The 24,501-nt window shown below is 40.3% G+C and overlaps 1 protein-coding gene across 1 annotated transcript in view; it reads left to right on the top strand.

The window, feature by feature from the left end:
* Nucleotides 1–24,501, top strand: part of agap3 (ArfGAP with GTPase domain, ankyrin repeat and PH domain 3) — a 121,539-nt gene that overhangs the window by 20,917 nt on the left and 76,121 nt on the right. The gene's annotated exons all lie outside the window — the stretch shown is intronic.

Raw genomic sequence — 24,501 nt, forward strand, 5'->3', positions numbered from 1 at the left:
ATTTACCACCCTGGTTTAGCATGTTAGGATGCTGACATTTTCTAATTAGATAGATTAGTTTGGGCACCCTAAGAGTTCCGAAGCCTCAGATTCTTCTTATAAGGTCTCAGATGTTAATCAGCTCATTAGGCCTGAGGCTTGCCAATGACTGTCATTAGGAAATGTCAGCTGGTGCCAATTTCAAATCTTTACAAATACTCTTGACTCTTCAAACCTTGTGCGAACACTCAGCAACCATGGGTTCCTCTAAGCAGCTGTGTTATAAGACTCTGAAAATGAAAGTTATTGATTCCCACAATGCAGAGGAAGGCTACAGGAAGATAACAAAGCATTACTTAGTCATCTTGCAGTTTACACATTTTGAAATGTAATTAAGAAATGGCAGTTCAGAGGAACTGTGGCGGTCAAGATGAGATCTTGAAGATCAAGAATACTCTCGGCAATCACTAATCGTATGCTGTTCAGAAAGCCAAATCAAACCCCCCATTTGCCTGCAAAAAACCTGTAGTAAGATTTAGCAGACTCAGGAGTGGTGGTGTATCGTTCCACTGTGCAATGATGCTTGCACACCCAAGACCTCCATGGAAGAGTCAGTAGAAGAAAATCTTACCTGCATCCTCATCTTAAAATCTGACGTCAGAAGTATGCAAGCCTGATGCATTTTGGAAGCAAGTGCTGTGGACTGATGAAGTTAAAATAAACTCTTTGGCCACAATCAGCAAAGGTATGTTTGGAGGAAAAAAAGGAGCAGTATTTCGTGAAAAGAACACCTTGCCAACTGTTAAGCATGGGGGTGGATCCATCATGCTTTGGAGTTGTGTTGCAGCCTGTGGCACAGGAAAAATTGCATAAGTGGAGGGAAGAATGGATTCCACTAAATATCAGCAAATTCTAGAAACAAACATCAAATAATATGTAAAAAAAAAAAAAAAAAAAAAAAAAGTTGAAGCTGAAAAGAAGATGGCTTCTACAACAGGGTAATGATCCTAAACATACCTCGAAATCTATTATGGACTATCTCAAGAGACATGAACTGAAGGTTTTGGAATGGCCCTCACATACTCCCTTTCCACCAACTAGAACCTGATGATGGTGCTGGGCTGGTGCTGGTGTTGATTCAATTTGCAGTTGGTTCAACTAGTGAACCTTCTAAGAACGAGCTTGCTTTTCCACGTGCTAGAGAGCCAGGTCATTACGTAACTGTACACGCCTCAGGTTTCCTAGCAACGCTAACACCAACTTCAAGCACTTCACACTCATATTATCATAACATATTAGACAGCCGTCGCCGGCACCCAGCCAGCAGCTCCTCACATCTCATAAAACGTTGTAGCGAATTTTCAAACAGGTGTTATTTGGATAAACTGACCACATATTGGGAATCTACATGGTTACTTTCTCATGACATATTAACAGCTTTTAGCCTGGCTCAAAGTCTCGCAATGTATTTTGGTTTTGGTTGGTCACGGTGATCCCACCCCTAGTCCCTGACATAAGCAGTTCTTTATTCTAGGCCAGCAAAGTGTTGGTGCCACTCTGGAACCATTTTTCCTGGCCGAGAACTGGTTCTTTGGCTTTGAAACACAAAGAACTGGTTCAAGATTAGGCACCGTCTCCAAGCTGGCCCGGGTCGACAAGGGGTAACAGTCCGCTGACTTAAACATAATTGAAAATCTTTAGGTAGATCTTAAAAAGTGGTGGACCAAAGTGGAAGAACAACTGACCATCCAACCGACACACTGCTAGTGTGGCTAGAAACTTTTTTTCTTAGCTTTTTTAGTTTGTATTAGACACGCCCTCAGCATTTATTAATCATTTGTAGCTGCATGACTGACTGTGTCTCAAGTCCTTGTGAGGCTACACAGGAACACAAACTGCCTCAGAAACTTATGGAAGCTTTGATTCACTTCTTTTATCATCTTTTTTTCCACCAAATTGGCAAATTTAAGCACCACTGATTGATTTGTTTTTAATGAATTTCTTCTCCGTACACTCACAGTATTTTTTTTTATGAAAGGGAGCCTACAGTGTAATAATGATTTGGCTGCCCTTGACTGTTAAAAACCATGACAAAATTTAGTGGTGCTACCTCAAAAACAAAAATTTATATATATATAGGGGTGGGTGATATGGCCCTAAATAATATCATGATATTTCAGGGTATTTCTGTGCTAATGATATTCTTGACAATATGAAAAAATACTCTTTGTGGGATTTTTGGCTGTCCTCGTACTCAACCGGGTGCTTCTGCTTGAGGTGGTGAAATGAGTTTGTTGTTGGTTGTTAAAATCTTCTCACACTCCACATATTATTATGGTTTGTTGTACATCTGATCTTTTGTAACCAAACCACTTCCCCTTTTTGGAACTAAGTCCTCCACCATGGAGCCTATAGCAGTGTTACTTTTGCTTTCAGTCGTGCTTGTTGTTGCTGTGGGTAATGGTATGACGTCAATATGTCAACATGTCGAAATATTGCCATTATGACGATATGATTTTTTTATTATATTAAAAATTATACCAATATTATTGTGAACGAAATGATATAGCACACCCCTATACCAGTATCATGACCATGGGTCATTGTCAGTATGTACATACATTTGATTCGTCATTCACTGTCTTCCCAGGTTGCTTTGCTCTTTTGATTCCAGCTTCGGGAGAAACACAGCTCCACACCGCACTGCCTATAATCACGTGCCACATATGATTCTGTTTTAGCTCTTGAAGCAGTATTTGTGAAAATTGCCTAATTGACTTAAATACACACCATAATACTATGCTGTGTCAGATCAAAAGAGAAAATGACAAAGTATGCTTTTAGGTGATTTTTGGATGCCTTTTGTAAGATCAGATACTGTATGTGTTGTAATTGGCATGAAGACCTGATGCTTGACAGCAGCATCTGGTGATGGGAGGCTTTTGTGATCCAGGTGGCTAAAGTCTTTCTTTGCTTTCCAGTCCTGTTTCTGTAATGGCTGTAAAATCAAGAGATGTGACAAAGAAGCATGGGCGCAGGCGGCCCAGGACTCATTCATTACCACCCTGTGGAGTGGCTCGTGGCTTCTCCAGTTGAATTGAGTTACATAAGATTTGGAAGCTCATACTTTAAGAGAAGAGTCATAAATCAACCTGCACAGTCACAACAATGCAGCAACTTGTGTCTGAGTTGTTCAGAGTGCTTCTCATCTCTTCCTCTTCTTTGTCCTCCACTTCAATCTCTTTTTACATGCCCTTTATGTAATCTGGTGGAGATAGAGTTGACTATGAGGGAGATGATGGTAACATTTTTATAAGACTAGCAGTTTTGGTGATTCATAGCGGTTCTGTCTGCAGAGCTCTGCAGAGTATGCATATGGATAATGATAGCAATTTGGCAAAAAATTAGTAAAGTCATGTCACCACTTCCCTTCACATTTCTTCACTGCAATGCGTTTTGAGCCCATAATTTGTAGGCACACAATCTTCTTTGCAAGACTTGCCACTTTTCCTTGTCTCATCAACTTTTCCGAACAAAGGGGGAAGTCTCCGATTCGTTATTTCCCACTGTTTTCAAGCATTCTTTCAGCATCACATAGCAGGGTTTTGGCGGGAGCATCTCTTGAAAGTCTTCCAAAACTTGGAGAAAATAGAAGCTGACGCAACTCTTTCCACGCTAGTTGAATTTAGCATTTTTGGCCAGGTGATTCGCTCTGCCAGTCTTGGAGTGTGAAATTTGCTGTGACGAGCTCTCTCGCTCCCTCTCACTCTCTCTCTCTTACGCTCTCTTAATCTTTTTGCCGTCTCTTGTTTATTCTGCTTCTCAGTCTGCATCACATTTTCTCTTTCTCCCTATCTTTTTCTCTCTCACACACACATTTTACACACATTTACTCAGGCCCTAAATTATTATTTTTTTGTTATTATTAATTATTAGTTTCTACTTCTGTTTCACTATAATTATCTACAATGAGGCTTAAGTCAAAAATGTTTTCTACTTTTATGTTGCAGAGAGGGAAATGTTTTTGTAAAGAAATGATTTATATACTATTAGACAGAACTGTTGCTCTAATAGACTTTTACTTTAATTACAATTGTACAAGTTTCATGTCAGCTTTTACATTTCTCATTTATTGAACAAAACATTGGCTGTGTAGAAGTAAACAAGTTGTGATGTGTCCTGTGCATTATATTACAGTATTGTGTTTTTTCCATTTTGTTCTGTAGGGGTTAGGGTTTAGGGTTTGATGACTTTAAGTGGCCTCTTTTAGTGTTTGTATTGTGTAGACATTACAACCCTATGATAGCATCAGGTCATGTTCACTAATAAACAGCTTAACACCTCGCCGAAGTGCAAAGACAGGGAAGCATCCGGTCTCTGTGGCCTTGCCTGGCATGTGATGGGAGGAGGAGAATGGGACTCAGCCACCGGATGTGTAGTCAGGAACCAGTCATCACTCTCTTCCTAATCTCCCTGTTCACCCCCCTGTTCACCACCATCTGGAGAGGATGCCAAAGACTGGCCTGGTGGCAGAATTAGACTTGCGGGCTCGGAGCGTTGCCAGGCTTGAGAGGAAAATCCTGGAGGGAAAAGGCCTTTTTGGAGTTCACGCTTGTCTATCCTGCGTCCCTGCTCTGTGGAGTTGGACATCCGCCGGCAGTGCTGACGTAGGCTGCCCTGCCTCTCAACAAGACAACATCTAGCTCATCTGGCATCCAAAACATGCCCATAAGAACAAATCCCCTGATCAGGGATTAGTTACAGGCTGCAGTGAAGCATCAGTTCAGGGCGTATTGCAATCAAGCTGCACCCCAGATCAATGCACTTATCCTGTAATCTTTTTCTTTTATGTTCTTTGCTGTGCAGGTTTTGTTCAGCTGTATAAAAAGGCTCTTCTTTCCCCCTTTCCCTTCTTAGTGATAACCACCTAATTTAAAGCAGTTAAGGTCAAATTTGAGGTAGAGGTGCCCGGTCTCCTCCTAAGCTCTATTCCTCTGGAGAGCACTGAACTGCAGAGTGCTGTATTTCTCTTAAGTAATGAGAATGCTAGCTACCTAATACCTGGCTGCAAAAATAATGAGCCCAAAGATGCACTGAGCCTGTGTGCATGTGTTCATACTCTGCACTATACTTTGTATTGCCTGACATGTGCACACTCTTTATTAATAATGCTATTCCTGCTGCGGATAATGGAGAGTGCATCAGATACTGTCAGCTTTGACCCTCTTGTCATTTGATTCAATACAGTTTGGCTAATTGGTGATGTGAGGAGAGATGGAGAGTGAAGTAATCCCCTCTCCATGGTTACCCAGGTTTTACACTTATAGCAAGCTACAATAAGGAACATTTTGTCTCTGACAGTGTGGTTGGTAAGCCAGATGGAATTCAGGCCGCATGGAGAAATAATTTTTGTTCACTCAGTGGACTGCTAGTGCCAAAACATCTGATTATCTCCTTTCCGCATCTCTTTGCCTTCATAACTACCAGTCGAACTAGCTACAATAAACCGGTGGCCGCTGCTCTGCTTTCACCTTTCATATCCTGTCAGCTCAGTGGTCTGCAGGGAGAGGAGATGAGGACAGGAAGTTATAATAGGACATTTGGGGGCGGGAGGTGGGGGGGGAGCCAATGTTTGTATGTGTTCACAAACGAGCGGCCTTGAATATGAGCCATGAGTCTCATCCCATGAGAGGGGCTCATCCTCAGTGATGAACTGCTTCTGATGGATTCTCCCCCTCAGTAATATGGGTCACGGACATAAGGAATCTCCAGACAGTAACACAGATCAGTCAAGTCCAACATGATTCTCAGACTGGTATATTTTTGCTGTAACAGGCCTGCGCAATCTTTGCACCGTCTACCGTCACACCATTTTAACATCTTAAGTCACAGCCCAGCTTTAGGATGGAACATTGTTGGTGTTACATAACACAGCGGCACTTTGTTTTCTTTTTTCCGCTGCTTAATTATGAAAGCTGTGTTTCATAAAAACAGCTTTCATAATTATGCCGCAATATTCAGGATCTGAATTTGAATCTTGTCTAGACAGCGTAGTAGGAGTTTATTTTGAAGGTAGGGCTCCGTGTGTTGGAGTTGGTTTATTCCTCCATAAAAATCAATGTTGCTCTGTCCTGAGGGATAAACAGTACCTGACTCCTCCGAATTGGCTCCTCAAGTAAAAGTTATTTCATTAAAATTAATTTGCCAGGAAAATTGCTGATAAACATGTTTCCATTACATAAAGAACATAAACATAACCTATCGGAGTACAGATTCAGAGTGCACATACTTCCTCTTGGCTCTATTCAGCCATGCGGCTAGGGCTATAGTAATCAAGGCCTGGCATGCCGCCTTGGATTTGTACAATATGTGCGCACATTGTTCGGTCATGTTGTGGTTTGTAAGAAAAACAGCATGGAGCAATATGGTTTGTCCTCCCATAATGTATTGTTGGTCTCTGACTGTGAAAGCAAGGTTTTCTCTTCTACCTCCCTCCCACTCTCTCTCTCTCTCCCTCTCTCTTTCCTTTCTCTCGCACTCCGCGAGGGTGAACGTGGGCGGCTGTACAGAGCATGACAGCAGTGCTCTGTTGAATTTAGACTAGAAATGTGGAATAAAGAAATACAACACCCATGGAAACACTAAGGTAGTCATGATAAAGGTGCTTGTTTGTCTTTAAGGCCGCAGAATTGTTGAGCTTTTAGTTTTGTTGCACCACCATTTTGTGGTGGGTGTGTTTGTTTGTGTTGTAGAAAAGGACAATTGCGTGCTTTTTTTAAAAAAAAATTGCAAGTGAAAGTCTTGCATTGGCGCTGATTTGTGTATACCAATCTTAAGTTTGGTCTTTCAGAAATGATTTTTTTTTTTATAATGGCTTTTCACTCTCATGCTGTATATTTTGTGTGTGTTCATGCCAGGGGATGTTTGCATCCCATAAAGCCTTTGTTTCTATGTTCGCCTTTATGTAAGCATCCTTTTCCTTCCATCATCTGCACTCCTGCTGTGATTTGTGCAGCGAGGGGCTCGGCAGCAGTGACACTGATGAGCACAGCATCAGCCTCCAGCCGTGTGCATGTGTGTATTTGTGGCTGTGTGTTTGTGGCTGTGTGTGCATGCGCTTCATAGTGAGTTTGCCTGTGCGAGTCACGCCTCCCTTGACAGAGCGCTGGCATTGATGAATGCAATAGCAGCTGGGCTGAACTGAATGTTACTTGTGATTCTGTCTCTTTCTTTCTGTTTTTTTTTTTTCCATCTCTATGACACAAAACCAAACAGTAGACATTTTTTCCAATTTCTTAACCCGTGTTATTTTCTGATAGAAAGAGGAAATGGCGTTGGTTAGTTAGATGGCTGTGCAGCAGTCACACTGGTCGTGGAGCCGAAGTGGCTCGCTGGGTGATGAGTGACAATGCAAAAATCACTGTAGAGTGGTTTAATATTTGAATGGTCCCTGGAAATAATTCAAAAAAATGAGTTGTGGGTACATTATTTTAATTAAATGTTTAGAATTGGTGAGTCTGCAGGACATTTCTTATCAAATTCAAGCAATTTGTTACTTTGAATAACGCTAGGTTTATTGACAATTGTGTAGGTTTATGAAAAAGTGTTTCAATCTACTACAGACACTTGATTTTAGTGTATTTATTACTGTTACTTAACAGGTAAGTTGCACAACGAGACAGTCTCCTCAAAAAAATCCTGCACTTGTTAGATAATTGGAATGATCCCATTTACTGATATCATGCTTACTTAGTTGTTTTTGTTTGATAATTGTTTTTGATCTTGACTTTGCACACAGACACATTTAGATGTCGCTTTGGTAGAAACGGCACACAGTAATTGGAATCCTCAATCAGAGCTATTTGAAGATGATCTCAATCATTTTTTCAGCGCTCATGGCCTACTTCGTGAAGATAGAAGATTGTGTCAGTTTTATAAGTTTTATGTCATCTGTAAGACTGATAAAAAGAAGTCTGAGTGTGTCTGTTCCTCCAGTTTTATCTGGAAACTGTAGAGTTAAAATTTGAGCATGAGGTCTGCTCACAGAAAGAGACAGGCAGATGTGGAAATAAATTCATGAATGAATGGATGAATGAAAAACAAACTGTTGTGCAAGTAAAAATGTAAAATGGAATTTGTCTTGACAATTAAACAGGCGCGAGGGCTTTGAGGTTGCCTAGGCAACTGGTTGCCTGTGCAATGGATGGGCAAGTGGGCGTGGAGTCAACAGGGGTTTGTGGGCCGGTGAGAGCGGAGGCAGGCGATTGGCACAAAGCACATGCACACGGGGGCTAACGCTGATGATCTGACAGCGGTGTTGACCCTCCTCCATCTGCTGGGAAATGAGGAGGATCACCACAACGTGACATGTTGGGAGTGCACACACCCCTGCCTTTGTGCCAGGCTGCCGCTGGAAGCCAACAGCAGTTTGTGAAAACATCACAATGAGGGAACACCTGGTGGTGAAGGATTTGTCTTTTCTTCAGCCGATGTTGATTTTTAGATTACTGTGTTTAAGGTCATGTTGCTTGCTTGTTTGTCATTTTCTCAATTAATCAATTTATTGGCCAATAAACATCCACATTTTCTATAGCCCAAAAACCAGCAGTGCAAAACCTAAAGGTATTCAGTTTACTGTATGTAATGACAATAAAAAGCAAAAAATAACTGAATTTTGGGCTCTTGGTTGACAAAGCAAGTCATTTGAGGATGTCACCGGGCTGTAGGGCGTATGATTGATTTTCGTTTTTCACTATTTTCTGACATTGATAGACCAAAAGACTAACTGATCAATTGAAAATACTCTGCATTATTTAAATTATTATTTAGATTATTTAAAAATGAAAATACCTTTGATATCTTCTACAAAATAATGTCTCCATGCTTTAAAGGTTAAACTGTTTCAGCATGCGGTGGCATTTACACATTAACAAAACATCACAGTTCGTTTTGAAGTCACTCTCTGGTACACTCACACACACCAATAGTGATAAGTGCTCTCAATACTATGAAATCTACTGTACAGAAAAAATGCAGCCTCCCATTTAAGGTCAAGGATTTTGTGGTTTTTACATTAGTATGTTCTCTAACCACAGTGAACATCACACTGACCACACTGCTGTCTGTCTGTGTAAATGACATCCTTAACTATACAAGCCAGGTAGCAGGTAAATATGGAAACAACAGTTCCACAGGTACGTTTATTATGTTTGTTTTGCAGTAATCAGCATTGCACCCCTGTAGCATTTGATCTTATGTGTAAATACGTTGGGCGTATGGGGAATGTCGGCGGCTGTTTCCCCTGAATCATATAGCAACCCAGTTCATTTGCACTGAGTAGCATCTCGTTAATGGCTAATTATTCACATAAATTTGCAGCATCTCTGCCGCATTTCCCCTTCAGCGAGTCACCTCAGCCATTTTGTTCTTACTTTGAGCGAGAGGCCGATCAACAGTGAGAGATTCCACTGAGGATGCGGAGTGCGTGGGCCACTACCCCACTGATGAGCTTCTTATGTAATATCCGTCTTCCAACCTCTCAGTGCACGCCGGTGGTGGATTGTCCACAGTGAGCACAAGCTGGCAGACTGTGCTTTTGTGTGGATATATTTTATATACACTGGTAGTCGAAATATCTGCATATAAAACTTAAATAGTGAAATGTCTTAGATATATTTTCCATCTTTTGACAGGCTTTTAGAGAAAATGAGCAAGCAGCATCTTGGGATGGTAACACTGAATGGTTGGCTTGGAAACATGCATGCAAAACAAAAATGCTGTATTATCTGTCAGAGTTCATCTTTAGGATGTTTTTTTTGTTACATTTCAGTGCAAGCAGCAAAAGAAGCATGTAACTGCAAATATTTTTATGTTTGTCAGCCTAAATGTGTTTTCCATTCTCATACAGCAACAGTGACCCCCTGTGGTGATGCTCTGCCATTGCGTACACAAAAGGAATAGTTTTCTTTTTGACCTCTGATGAAACTTTGTTTATACATTTCAACTGACTGAGGGACAAAGTAGGTAGAGAGACTACAACAGAGCCAGTGCAACAAATGGTATTACGCCGGATGCAGAAATAGAGGGTGTTTTTTTTGTGCCCGTCTCTACGCAGTACGTGGGCAGAGCTTATGTTGGGATTTAGATGAATCTCCTCCGTTTATTGTGTCAAGGCAGTTCTCAGTTGTTGGCTAAAGTCAGATTAGCCATTTGTTTACTCCCTGCAGTTGTCCCTTCTCCAGGGGCTGTGCGCTGATGCTATTGTGTTTTGGTTATTATCTGTGAATCTGGCAGTCTCTCTGGAGTATCTGCGAAAGGCCAATGTGTCAGAGTAATTTGGTGATACCGGTATTTCTTGTTTATTTTAAGACTTTTAATTGAGGATGTCCTTTCTTTACAAGGAGGATCCTGAGATTTCCTCTGTGATGAAGAAGTCCTAAAGGAGGGGTTCACAATTTTTCAAGTCTGTCCTAAAACAATAGTCAGGTGCCCAAATGAACACTGACACATGTTTTTCTTGCTATAATCATTCCTCCTGTTCATACTGGCTATAATAGATCACCTCATAATGTGCCGTCAATGTAAGTGATGGGGGACAAAATCCACACTCCTTCTCCTATGCAAAAATGTGTTTAAAAATTTATTTGAAGCTAATATGAGGCCTCAGCCATCCGAATTAGTCAAATCAAGTAGATATCTTTCAATGTTGCTGTCTTCTTAGTGCCAAATGACCTCTTTTTGTTACAGTCCTTCCACTGCAGCTGAATAGGAAAACACTGTCGAAACGCAAAAAGAGAAATTTTTACTAAAAAGACTGTAAATGTGGAAGATATCCACTGTGTTTGACTAACGCAGACTGCTGAAAAAGTCAGTGTTTGGGGAGCAAAAGATAAAAGCTAGTGTAGCAAAATCAATGTTGATATGGACACCTGACTATTGTTCCAAGAGATACTTGAAAAACTGTGAACCCGTCCTTTAAATTTAAACGGCTGTGATATGACTTTGCCTCTAGCTGCATGTTTGATGACACAGATAGATGCTCATTGAGACACTATGAGAGGATGCTCAGTGAACAAATCGATTAAAAGAACAGCCGGTGGAATCAAATCTAAACATTCACATTGCACCTCTGGTGGTTTTTACATGAACCAGCTTTGAAATATGTGATGATTTCCTCTGCTAATAAGCCATAAAACAAGTAGGAATTTCTGACTTCATAATGCTGACATGCTTAAAGGCGCCTGGTGACATTACTCGTGAGTGAGTAAGCTTTGCCTTATGAATACCTTGATATATGGACTCATGTTTCTGTAGGCCTTAGATCTATTGCAGCATGAGTCATTGTTGGACCATTAGGATATACAGAGACACCAACAGTATTACAGAGGGCCGAGCAGCTATTAACATGTGAAGAGGATAATTAGCAATCCTTCTCCCACATATTTTTTATTATTAGAATAGAAATTAGAATAGTCAAGAGAGTTTATTCAGGGTCAGTGCCCCACAGTTTCCCAGCTGTAGCTGTATGCATCCTTGGTGGTGTTTGTTTCATACCAAATGTGCATGTGTCATGACTTTTGGAGTGTGTGCAGTGTGCTTTCAAAGTCTACTTAGCGCTGAGAAAGTCAAAGCCAGCTCAAATCAGACTGAATCCCGAGAGCAGCTGCTTATCTGTCAAGTATTTCCCAAGCAAACGTGTGTTTACCTCCTTACACGGTTTACACAGGGAAGTTAATTTGCCATTTGAGCAGCAGGAAATTACCATCAAGATTGACGCTGTATACAATCGCTTGTTTCTCCTAAATATTTCTGATGTCGCTGCTCACCTCGCACATTTATCCTGCCAGGATTTCATTTATGACAGTATCATCACAATAAAGTATATTTTACCTTTCCAAGTAAAACGACCATAAAATCATTGAATTGTGTCACTTTTATATGCAACTGTGGAGGACTGTAAAAAAGCATTTCCATTACTGACAGACTGACTGTCATCTACAATAAGTAATGAACTGATATCCACCAGTTTGAGAGCTTAAGACTCACTTTAATTTATGTATTAGAATAAAATCAATTTTGATTATATCTGATCACCTTTCTGCTTTTCCTTGCTGGAATATATGAGGTGAAGATGATGATCCTTAAAATAATCACTCATTGTGACAGTAAGTTTGACAGGCTTTGTCTTCCAGGGCACATTAGGTGAAAGATTATGACTTGACGGCAGCACAAGATTAAAGTGATGATGTCACCTGAATACATGCATGGAGATGCTCAGCTGGTGGTTAGTTGATAATGAAATATGCCGCTGTCAGAGTGATTCGGACGTAATCTGAATAAAATAAACATCATCTAATAAAAAGATGTTATCATTCTTGCCCTTTACATGCAGCATAATTGATACGAAAAGACGCAGTTTCAGCTTGTTTTCAATTTAAACTTCAGCGATTTTATTAGCTTTCAAGGACTTTAATCATCTGTTTGATCTTCTTTAATGGTACCCGGTGCACTAGGTAGTGCACAGTGCTTCTGACTGCATTTCAACACAGAGGAATAACATCAAAGGACATTGACTTGTTTGTTACACAGTCCTTGGGAAAACCTGTTTTTTACTGCTGCTTATAATAATTTCAGTAGAGCCCATTCAGTTTTCATTATGTTTGTTTCCTGTTACATCATTTCCCACAATGTCCCAAACCTCAGGATTGCATGCTTTTTATTTTGGGTGTGCCTTGGACAGGGGTTTGCCACAAATAAGCAACAAGTCTTTTATTATTATTTTTATTTGTGCACTTAAATTATTCTATTTGGTCACGGAATCTATTTTGGAGTTTGACCTTTTATACATTTGGTTGATTATGCAACTGATGCATTTATGTTTCTTTACACATGGAGGGTCGGCTTAATGCTTAAAACAGTAAGTGTATCAAATTTAGTTTTCTGCTTGACATGATACACACTTCTTGGGTTCAGGACAAAGTTAACACTCAGACAGCGTATGGCTGAGATATTAGATAACTTTCTTGTTCAGTGAAATACACTAACAGATTTTTGATATCCAATATCAAAAAAAGTCGATTCAGTTGACTGCTATCTGGCCTTTTCTTTCCTTTCTTTTCATTCAGAAAGTTCTTTTTCGGTCCTCTGAATGTAGCAGCCCTGTGTTTCACAGAATAGACGAGGCTCGGGTTGTGAGAAAGAAAGACTGATGTCGACATAATGCTGGCCATCCTGCAGCTGTCACTACGATGAGGCGCAAAACTGACACTGCTGCTGTGCTGATCTCATTAGCATGCAGCAGCAGTGGCCAGGCAGCCGGTTCCGACTCAATACAGACAAAGGGCCTATCATTCAAAGATAACAGCGAGCTACACTAGCCTTTACCTTTTGCTCCCCAAACACTGACCTTGACTCTCAACTGTTTAAACTGAAACTGCCTCCGTCACACAGGGAGGTGACTCTTTGTTGGGATCCCAGTGATTTTTTTGCACCATGCGGTATCTTTCCACCATCAGCACTGAGTCTTATAGCACCTTTCAGCAGGTTTCTCCCTCCACAAGCGCTCACACCTGTCTCTTCCTGCCAGAAGCCCAGAAATAGTGCACTGCAGCAGTGTGGATCTCCAAGGGGTGGGCAGCCATGTGACCTCAGAAACTATAGTACCTATGGAGATGCCTGAGTAAAAATAGCAGAGCCGTCATCTTCTCCTAGTACTGTAGATCAGGCAGTGTGGGGGGGCTTCCCCTGAATTTCATTAATCTTGGAGTGTCTGCAGTTATTTATCACGCAGGATTGCGTAACAGAGAATCACATAATAGAATCACTTCTTCCCAGAAGGTGTGGATATAGATGAAGCCAGTGCATCTTTGTGGTTTTTGAAGTGGCAGTTATTTGTAAAGGTCTAGTTAAAGAACAGGTCTCCCTTCTCCTGGGGTTGCTGCTGATGCAGTGCTCAGCAAGCACGGGGAGGGTGGAGGTTTGTGGGTGGATAGGATCGAGTTTAGGATGAAGAATCGCAGAAGGAGGAAAGAGGAGGAGGAGGAAGAGGAGGAGAAAGAGGAAAACCTGGAGATCACATTTCTGTGTCATTTCTGCTGCTAAGGATTGTTTTCCAGTAGCCCAAGGTTAAATTCTCAGCTCATTAGTCTGCTTATTTCTCTTTTGGATTACACAAGGGAAGATACAAGATGCATGTGGAGAAAGTGTGTGTGTGTGTGTGCTTGTGTATTATATTCAGACACAATCAACCTCAGTCACAGGGGGGAAAAATCAATTTCTGAAAACTTGGCATGGACTGGAGGTGTAGGAGGTTATGACACTTCAAATCTCAATGAGGCAGTAATGTTGAATAATAATGTAGCCTGTGCATGTTCAGCATACAAGATACTTGCCATTAAGTGCGTACTTGAGGCCTTTGCTAAATGAAATATATAAACTGGGGCACATCAGCATCTAAAGTGCAGCATATTTTGCTCTTACTCATTAAATGGCCATTTGTTGCAATTTAGATGCAATTTTCTTTGCTGTCAATGATTTGTTTCAGGTGGAAAGGTGCTGGAATTGTAGACATATTCCTCAGTTATTGAAATGAGTGCAGCCAAAGCCTACAATCAGCAGTGTTCTGGCTCTGTGACGCACAGAAATATGACGTTTCAACTATAAAAGTGTGGAGATGATGGCTGCATCATTCCCATGGATGTTTGCTTCAAGGTCTTAACTGTACTTGTATGGCAGCTGCCTGCTTGGACACTCTCCACAGAGCCGCAGAAGTTATTAAATAAATCTCTTCGGTACAGCAGATATGTGCTTCCATTAAATTGACTAGATTCTGACACTTCCTGAAGGGAGAACTCCCCCTTGTCTAATAAAGATGGCTTGTCAGCATTTGGAAGAATTCAATCTCTAGGCTGGATGTAAGTCTGAACAAGCTGAGTTGATCTTTTGTGGTTATTCTCTTGAAAAAGACTCAGTGTTTAGATGAATATCAGTTAATATAAATTCCAAGTGCATTTTTTTTTTTTCCCTTCAGGTTGAGTACAAACCACTCATCTCCTCTCATGATACCCATATCTCACTCGGGCTTTTCTCCCCTCAGGTTTCAAATTTTTGTATACTTTATTCTTGGTTTTGATGATTTGGTGTGATTATAAAGGTGCTGTTTTGCGCCAGTTGGTCTGTATAATGTTTTTTTTTCAGTCGTCCGTGTCAAAACCTGGCTGCGATAAAATATCAGATGGAGAAACAGAAACTGTGCAATCAACACACAGCGTTGCCCCGCGGACAATCGGATCTTCTGATCAGCAGTTTAAAGACGACGAAAGGAAAAAATGACAATGATGAGCTTATGTTTCTGGGGTTTGTGAGTATGTTTAGCTGTTTTGCGTCATAACTGGAGCCATTTTTACACTTAGTTGACATTAAAATAAAAGCCCTCCAGCAGGCCTCATTTATCAAACAGCAAGTTGCACAAAATACAAGTTGGGCACCATCACTCAGTGTCTCCATGTCTGGTTTAATCACATTCAGGTTACTTGGTTTACCCCGACCTGCTCATGCCCACACTGCACCGGACCAGAAGGAACAAGCATGATGAAATGTTTCCTCCTACAATGTCCCCTGGCAGGGATTGGCTGATGTGTAATTATGTTAAGGGCACCTAAAAATGCCATGAAGAGCGTAGGAACGTAACTGCCTCATACTGACTTTGACAAATAGAGCTGTCATAAAACTTTACCAATTAGGATACAGATGTTTGGGATGGCTTCTCCAGCCTCGATGTCTGTGTCATTCAACCACTGTAGATGCCGACTGAGCTGGAACTAAGCCTCTGTGTCTGGCTGGCTGACTGAGGATGTGTGCTCATCCAGAATACTGATGGAGTGTAACAACATTTACCATATATGATTTTAAAGTTATTTAATTTCACGCTAAAGCCCCACTTTTGAAGCCTTGGGGCGATATCTGTGCACACTGTGGGTGGAGAATCTGTATCTGCCAATCAGGTGTTTTTGATATTGAGATATTATAAGTAAATAGAATATTTGGAGTGATTTTGATATGTTTACCTCACTGTCTTCTCTTTTGTGCCAGTCACATCTTCTGAAGCATACTAATTGTTTAGTAACCACGTTACCACGGTGCCCGTCCAACCAAGCGTCATTTAACTTGAACTGGTGGAGCGTAGCTTAATTGTCAGCCACCTGTGGAACTAAATCTCCTAGAGCTCTTTCACAGGCTGAGGATTTGAGATTTTCATCAGTCACAGATATGCTAGTTAAACGAACATAACAACAATTAATCCCACATTGAATACGGAATCGATGATGCGTCACTATCCTGGAGCCATTATCTGTTGATTGCATAACTGTTTCAGTAACCAAACGGCACTGTATCAAGGGAGGAACATTGAATCCTTTCACACACAGTTTTTATTTTGTATACAGGTTCATGAACTGTATGAGCTTGATTTAAACAGAATAAATATTCATAGATCAGTCAGCAGCTGCTCCATAAGTCTGCATGTTATTAGCTCTGGAGGGGGAGGGGGGCACACAGGAAGGAATGATAGTATTCCTCCTGACTCCTTTTGTAAAATGGTGTTGTCAGGTTTATAACGAAGCTCCCAGCTTATTGTCTCAGCATGCATGGGCGGCACAGGAACGGAGACAAAAGGCGTGGGAAATTACATGGGAGCTTGTGCCCAAATGTGTCGCTATTCTTGGTCCTCTTTTGGAACAGCAAGGAAGGACAAACCTTGAAAGGAGTTAAAAGATAAGGACTGAGCGGAATTAGACAATATACTGTAGATTTATCTGTTGTTCTATAGGGGGGAAGCAACAGTATGACAGACATGCGGTTTTGCACCTAAACCACAACAAGAACCAATGATAAACCAGCATCCTCAGATCATTATTATCACCTTATGATGAAGTAAAATATGTAAAAATCAGAGCTGAAGTAAAGTCAACTGAATGGTTTACCATGTCATAGTGAGAGGGTGACTGTCAGATCCATTTCTTTTAACAACTGCAGGATCGTTACGGCAAGATGGTGGTGATATACATGAATGCAGCTGAAAGCCAGATGGTGCATGATATGTTGAAGATATGTTGCTGTTAGAAGAATGTAAGATGATGGTCCAGGTAGCATGATTGCTTAAAGGCTGCAGATATCGGTGAGTAAGTTAGTGAGATGAAGAAGATGAAGTGTGTGGAGCTGCAAATAGTTCTTTGAATACTCAAAGCTCTCCTCCTAAAATGATACAAAAGCTTGATTGACCTTCCTCAGATAACAGTAGTCTGATGCCTCGTGGAGATTGCCCAAAATATCTGTGAAGATTCTCAGTCCTCCAGGTCATCGTTATCTGAGGAGGGTTGAATCGACTGGACTTCTTGGTTGTCGATACTTCCAACCAAGAAGTCCAGTTGCCCGAGACTTAACTCAATTACCCAGTATATGGGTCAAATCAAGTGTATCTCATCCCTGATTCCTGAAGATCCTGATGGTCTTTGAGGTTGCTAAGGCTGCAACTAATGATTATTTTCATTATCAATTGATCCTCCAATTGTTTTTTCAATTAATTAATTGTTTTGGTCTATAAAACATCAGAAAACTGTGAAAAATGTCACAATTTCCTGAAGTTAAATGTCATTAAATGTCTTTTTGTCTGCCCAACAGTCCAAAACTCAAGGATATTCAGTTTACTATCATGTAAGACAAAGAAAAGCAGCAAATTCTCATATTTGAGAACATGAAACCATCAAATATTTGGCATTTTTGTTTTTTAAAAAATGGTCTAAATGAGACCATTATCAAAATAGTCGCCGAGTGGTTAATTTTCTGTCGATCAACTAATGGATTAATTGACTAACTGTTGGAGCTTTAGAGTTTTTTTCCTATGTTGCTCTATAATAATACCAAAAATAATACTGATATTTTGCTACTACTCCTACATTATCATAACCATTACAAAATGCAATACCACATCAAAGCTGTTGCATAAAAGTGAAGGCAAGTTTTAAAAGATGACACCAGAAGCAAGCGGGGGTTTGTAAACTCATGTGTAGAGGAGGAGGAGTACTGGGAGCCACCAGCCCACACGAGCCTTCCTGTAAAAACTGTGCATCTCTCCGCAGCCTCCTCCTACGTTCCCTCACTGGTCATTTTGTCATCTCCTGCAATCCAGTACATGCCTCCGTGATTCCCTGCCCAGTTCCCAGTTATTGAAATTCAGACTGACCTTTTCTTGTGTTCAGTTTTAACACCGTTGAATTTTTTTTTCAGCTGACACGAATGAACAAATGGGTAACATATTGCCTGTCAGGATGGTTGGGATGGTTGCAGGATTCAAAAAGTCAAAAAGTCAAGACTCGCAGCTGTTCATCCACCCGTGCATTTGCAGTAAAACACACAAATACTGATCCTTAGTACTTACTCTCTAGTATTATTTTCTGTCAAAGGGAAATTAGCGGTGAGCATCTTGGATGTCAAACATATTAATAAGGAGGGCTTCATGCTGCTTACACAGCTTTGGTTACGCAACAGATACACACTCTGTCACTGTCTCTCCCCCATTCAGTTTCATACATTCTCTGTCTCTGTCTTTCTCTCTCTCACACACACACACACACACACAAACACTATACAAATGCACAAGCTCTCTCACAAAACCTGAATTTTAGAGACAGAAGCGTCTGGAATTTTTTCACAGCCTCCCACAGACGTCCTCGAACCTATCATTTTCTCTGCAGTGGAGCAATGGTGACGTATGCTCGTTGCTAGTGCAGCTGAATTTTAAAAAGCTCTACACCCACGCTCAATACCACTACTGCAAGCATAATTATCATAAACTTTCCTTGCTGTCTGTAGCCCTTCTGTCTCTGTGTATGATTCTCCTGACTTATTAATTCAGTGTCGGTGCAGGAAGGGGAGGGTGAAACAGGGTCTGGTAGGTTTGTGTCTTTTTTTTTTGAAAATGGGCAGGTCATTGTGTAATCACCAGTGCTGTGTAATCACCTGGGTGTGGGGGAATCAAAAGCACATGTTTGCATATTTTCACTGTGTGTGTATTTGTGTATGCTGGTACATGAGTTCTTGCATGCACAGATGCACAGATTGGTTTCCCAAACTGCAGTTTGTTTACATTGCGTCTGTGAGCAATTCTCATAGAGGTGGCGTTTGGGAATAAATACTGGTGAACATTAATTTGGGGGAAGAAACACCTCATTTCAGTTTTCAGCTATAACAAGCTTTCCTTGTGTTTTTTCTTTATCTACAGTATACTGTAAATCCTTCAGATGTTGCTTAGGGGATTTGCTGTTTGACAGACCTGTTTGTAATCTTTTTTGGAGGCGAGCCATTGCAAGTGTTAATTGTGCCACAGAGAACTGAATAGTCACACCCAGAAAAAACATCAAGGATCCAGAGAAACTCCCTCATGAGTGCCCACATTTCTAATGAACAGTGATAATTTATTCCACCTTTGTTTTTAAAAGATATTGTGACAAACTTTTAATTTGATTTCTCTTTCCCTAAAGTAGGGATGCCACAGTTGTGCTATGATCAGTCAGCTTATACCCGGGTGTTATGAAACTTTATTATAATATAAATAATTTGCATACATTTTAAAGTGAATCCATGCACCTAAGAAACCTTGTTAATAATACTTGGAATATAATTACACATCAGGAATGATTTTTCAGACAGCTACCATAATCCTCTTGTTGTATGCAAATGAATTCACACGTGACATGACTGAAAACTACTTCTGCTTTTTGCTTCTATAATATCGCATGGATTGTTGCTTTTTAGATTTGTGCAATATTGATTATTGTTTTTACTTTACATGCTGTATATAATGCTAGAAGCCACTGAATTGATAATAGGTTGTAATAGCTGAAAGCAGTTTTAATAATTTGGCTGGTAAGGACCTTAAATTGCATCACAATAATCCTAATGGCGTTAGAGCAGAAAAATGTACCAATACAGACATTCATGGAGTCGTGGACCAGCCTAATTTTGCTTATTTTGGTGATTTTTAAAGTGTGCTTCTTCAGATGCTTTAATGAACTGTCCCTACAGCTACACATCAGCTTAAATGCTAAGGCTTTCATTTATCATATTTAAAACATAATCTTTCAGTAGATTATTTAAATGCAGCATTGTAGTTATCAGGGAGCAGGGATGATATTTAAAAGGCAATAATTTTAACCTTTTTGTAATTATTATTGAGAAAAATATGTTTAAGTATTATTTATGATGATGTGATTATGATGTGGATCCTATAGCCCAGATCTCATGTCTACATATTATTTCTAGGAATACTCTGTGAGACTTAATTAGTATTTCCTGTATTTTCTGCAACAAAGATTTTTTCCTCCTTTGCCCAGAAAGGAGCAGAGCTACAGTAAGTGCTGGCATGTTGTGCTGGCAACCAGCTAAAATTAAAAATCCAAAAGATGGCATCAAGAGTCACTTAGTGTGATTGAAGGGTAGATTAGCAATTCAGAGCTCATATGTGTGTGTGATGACGCTAATCACGGTTTCTGACTCTGTCCAGCGAGGTCAGACATCTCTTCAATCAAGGACATTTTTTGACAGCTCTGAATAATTTCCTCCACTTTGTCCGAGTTAGGCTCCCTCTGCAAGACATTTGTTTATATTCACATGAGATATATTTACAGCATGACATCAATACCTATGAGAAGTCGTGAACATTTCTGTTCCCATTACACTTTGTGAGTCACTGCCATAAGCTTTGACACTGATTTGTCATGCAAAGCTTGCATCGAACACTTCTGAATAATGCAGATGACATGATATTTGTCCTTTCAGAAAGTTGATGACACCAAAGGTTTAGTCGTTCCACGCAATGCTGAAGAATGATGGATGATCGTCAGGTGTGAATGTTGCTGCTGTTGTGTGAATGAGGTTGGCAACACCTTATTGACAAAAAAATATCTTCGATTACAACCACCTATCAGCCTAATATAGATTATCCTCCATCAGAAAGCAGCTTTGGTCTATTCTTCTTGTTACCTCGATTGCCAGAGGAAGCGAACTGTCTTCATGAAAGACTATACATATGTGAATAACTGTCCTTCTCATGCTGACTCATATTCTAATACTGACGAGGAGTTAGTAAGCTTTACTCATGTGGCGGAGATGCATCATACAATCTGCCAGACAGCACCAGCGTTTGTCACGCATACTGTCTGTGTCCTCATATAAACACACCAGCGCTTCCATGTCTGTCATGTCAGCTGTTCATAGCTTTCCGGTGGTCCCTGCTAATAGGTATTCAAAAGGTATTATAACTCCTGAAATTGCTCAAACCTTGAAAGTAATTGATGATGCTGTGAAAATCATTCTCAGCCATCCAGCCACTTACTATTTCCAGGCTTTACAGTAGGTGACTGTATCATGGAGACATCTCCGTGAGGTTGTTTATTTTAAAAGTTGCCTCAAACTTTGACAGGAATTTTCTTACACAAGTGTTTTGCTATAGAAAATGGTTTTAAATCAGTATACTGTTCTCAATGATGTGACTGCCCTCCTCTGGAAGGGAATATATTGTGTCAGATTACCTCAACTGAAAATGCAAATACTGTTAAGTAACATTAGACCTAAATGAATTCAATTAAGAAGTGAAAAAACACAGACAATCTAACTAGGGACTATAATGGGTATTTCCAATAAAGCCTTATAATAATACCTGTTCTGAGTTAAATTTGGGTGTTGATTCCCATTCAATAACAAAAGTACCCTCTTGTATTGTAATTTATTTTAGATATACTACGTATAGTTCATTCACAACATAATGTATTTCTAAAATGCTGGAAAGGTAGAAAAGACTTTTGGGATATTGAACAAAGCCGATTTTAGCATCTTTTTTAAATTAAATTTCTAAAGAAAAATTACTGATAGAGGTGAGATCTGTGGAAAAAAGAAAGGAGCAAGAAAACCTTTTAGATGGTGAGCACTTTGAATGTAGCCTAAGGAAAGTAAAGGACAATGTCGGGTCAGAGCCATGTTGACAAAATAACAACAGTACACTGTACACATGTTTGTCACAGTGACGCACAAAGATGAGATAAATGGCCAACACACACAGTATGACATCCGTTCACAATGGCGCAGATGTGTACACACACACACACACACACACACACAGACACATACAGAGGAGGAGGGAACCTCAAAACATGCTAATCCAGTTTTTCTGGGAAACCCTCCCAGCTGCCATCAAGATACAGTTACAAGAGGGAGAAACATTTAGCCGTGGGACAGAGGAGGAGAGAGGGTTGCACACAAGAGAACCTCTGTTACCTGGTCAGCACGTTAAAATCCCAAGATTTCCCGCAGCGCAGATTTCCTCTGGATCAAGCCACAACAAAGACAAGACAACAGTGGATTAACTTTAATCCTATCAGTGTTTCTTATGTAGTATCTTGCTAGCAAACACCTGCATAACGAGTTACCAGGAGGAAACGACTCCTGAGTGAACCATGACACTTGGGCCAATTCCTCAGACTGCCCAGTAGCTGGATGGATTTCTGCTGGTAACCACATTACCAGGTCTGCATGGAAGGCACATCATGACCACAGCATGATGCAACAGACCAAAGAGAGTTTTCTGGGTTGTTTTTTTTTTTTTTTTTTTTTTTTTTTTAGAGCCATGCTGGACAAAACTGTCATGCTGGAACTGAGAATTGGGCTGCAAGGATATTTTTACAGCAGTGCCTGGTAGAAGCACAAGAAGACAAATGAAAAGGTGACCAACAATTTGGACTGACCACCTGAATGTTTTTTGGGGGTTTTTTGACGGTTATATTGTGAGTCATGGAGAAGTCCCTTTGAGGTTATAGGTGGACTATGTTGCTGTGCTTTGGGAGTCGAAGACGAAATCGACACCACCAGAACCAATGGAGTGAAAAGGATTGTCTGCTTAATGATGAGCCACAGATCATTTCAAATCCCTGCTTCCTAAACACAGGTAAAGCCCAGCACAAGTTAATGTTATAGTCGTGAGCTTCACTGTCAAAGCATCTGGACATTTTATTGGTAAGATTCAATACTCTCTACATCAGAACTTTCCTGATTGTACAGTACGTGCTGAAAAGTAAAGCTACGGGCTTCCTGGAGCAATACTTGAAATATTTTCAATTGTTTTCATTCACACACAACTCAGCCTACTGATAACAACACAAAGGAAAAAAAGAATGTGTCAACAAACACCTCCAATATCAGGAATTTACTCACACATAGATGAAATGAAATGACTAAGGCCTTGATTTGGCCAGCTATTAGTCATTTTGGAGCATATTTTTCCCTTCAGAACTATGGTTTTATGAAAAACAAAAGTTAAATCAACTTTTGGTGAGAATCAGCTTTTGGCACAATGTTGCTGTGGTGCTTGGGCTGCGACTTCTAGCTTCATGGTTATAATGGATTTTCCCATTGTGACGCATTCATGGTTGTTTTGGATTACTCACAGTGATGCACTCTGAGAACAGCTAGTCATTGTTGACATTTTTCTGTAGTTTTTCTCTGCCAAAAACCCTCATACGCAGTAATGCTAAATTCTGATCATGCACCTGCGTCAGGGTTTATATGTAATATGGGAAACATTGCAATGAAAAGGTTTTAATGAGATCCAATAGTGGGTTGTTTTGATCTTGTGTCATAAAAAAACATTATTCTGGCAAATTAGAACAGTGTTGATTTTAACTAACTGAACATATTGTGTCCTAAGGGAGAATTTTCCAGTTTTTTCAGTTGTCTGTTTGCTACCAGCATTTTTCTCTTTTTGACCACAAAGGGGCAGTGTCCCAGCCTTAACCACACAGTAACTAGAGTGCTGCAGAGATCAGCAGGTAAAATCTGGCTTTATTCAGATGGTGCTTTTTGTAGTACGTGGCGGCAATGTATGATGGGCTCCATTTCAGTTCACTAATGCATCATAAAGCACCACAGCAATGAACAAGAGGAAATGGAACAGGAAAATGTAAAAGGCTCCTCTTCTCACGGCAGAGTTCACATCAGGATTTTTCTCAGTGGCTCAATGTGCCAGTTTTCTCAATGAAGTTAGTCTCGGCAGTAAATGTGTAATGGTGTCGAGATGCAAAAAATGCCATTCTACATAATGCCCAATATACCGTTTTTTTGCTGAAGTAACTACCAGTGCTTTAAAGAGAATACAATTTACCCTACCATAAATAGCTGTCATCCAATCTTGGAATTAAGCTTAAGCTCTCCCACAGTGTGTGGGCTCTGTAGTGGGAGCCACTGGAAGCGTGATTGTGTGGATACTCCATGTTACTAACACAGGTTACGTGTGCAATAGTGTTCTCTTAGGTCATGTAGTAAGAGGTGAGTATCTTTTTATGTTGCAGTCTTTTACTATCAAAGATATCTCACCAAACTGTGTACAACACAAGCTGTGTCTTTGCTAGATCCTGGAAATGAATGTTTATGTGGTTACTAAAATGTGGGTGAAGGAATGAAGAAGATGAGGATTGTCAG

Source organism: Thunnus albacares, chromosome 12 (genome assembly GCF_914725855.1).
Source record: "Thunnus albacares chromosome 12, fThuAlb1.1, whole genome shotgun sequence".
NCBI classification, from domain to species: domain Eukaryota; kingdom Metazoa; phylum Chordata; class Actinopteri; order Scombriformes; family Scombridae; genus Thunnus; species Thunnus albacares.